The following is a 1,215-nucleotide window of genomic DNA, read 5'->3' as shown; positions in this document are numbered from 1 at the left end:
GAAATGAGTAAAAAGGGATTAAATGAACTCACGCATATAAATATTGTAAAACAGTTAATAAAGTATTTGCATGTATTCTCAGCCCAAAAATGTAATGAGTAAAAAGGGAGCAAATGAAACTCACCTAATGTATTTTGTAGTAAAAATACATATGACTATATTGAATAATGCAGGGTTGGCCTCGGATTCACGAACCTATATCATTTGTATATTCATTAATACATATAATCATAATCGAACAATTTTATATATTATAACTTTATATAATATTTATTTAATTTGTATATATATTTGTAAATGATTATTATTTATATAGTTATAAATATATATATGTATGTATATATATATATATATATATATATATATATATATATATATATATATATATATATATATATATATATATATATATATATATATATATATATATATATATATATATATATATATATTACAAATACCTAATTTATTTTATATGAATATTTATATTAAGATTGTGGATATAATATATTCATACTTATATGTAATATTACTTGTTACAATATTGCTTTTTTTTTTACTGATAATGATAGTCACGATACTGATTTTAGTACTTACATAATAATAATACTAGATATAATACTTATAATTATGATAATAATGGCATTAACAATTATAATACTTGTAAAAATAACAATAAATAATAATAATAACAATAATAATAATAATAATAATAATAATAATAATAATAATAATATTCAAAATCATTATTTTCATATAATAATAACAATAATACTAATAACAATAATGGTAACTAAAATCATAATAGTAATAATAATAATGATAATAATTATAATTCTTGAAATAATACTAATCATAAATGTTTATAATGTTAGGGATTATATCATCATGATCACCATATCATACACCATAATTGATTATTAATAACATGTCTATTTCTTGTAATATCATTATCGTCATATTATCATTCTTGAATCATTATTATTTCAATTCTAACATCATCAACTTAACATCATAATCATTCGTCATCTAAATCATAATTGTAATTTTAATCATAAATTAAAATCATAATTCATAACTCATAATCAGAAATCATATGTCATATCTCATAATTCATAATCATACCTCATAATCATACATCATAACCATATTTCATAATCATAACCGGTTATCATTAGCACGATATCAAATATCATCTCATATCATCTGATTTCA

Source organism: Rutidosis leptorrhynchoides, chromosome 3 (genome assembly GCF_046630445.1).
Source record: "Rutidosis leptorrhynchoides isolate AG116_Rl617_1_P2 chromosome 3, CSIRO_AGI_Rlap_v1, whole genome shotgun sequence".
NCBI classification, from domain to species: Eukaryota; Viridiplantae; Streptophyta; class Magnoliopsida; order Asterales; family Asteraceae; genus Rutidosis; species Rutidosis leptorrhynchoides.
Note: the sequence above shows the minus strand (reverse complement) of the source record.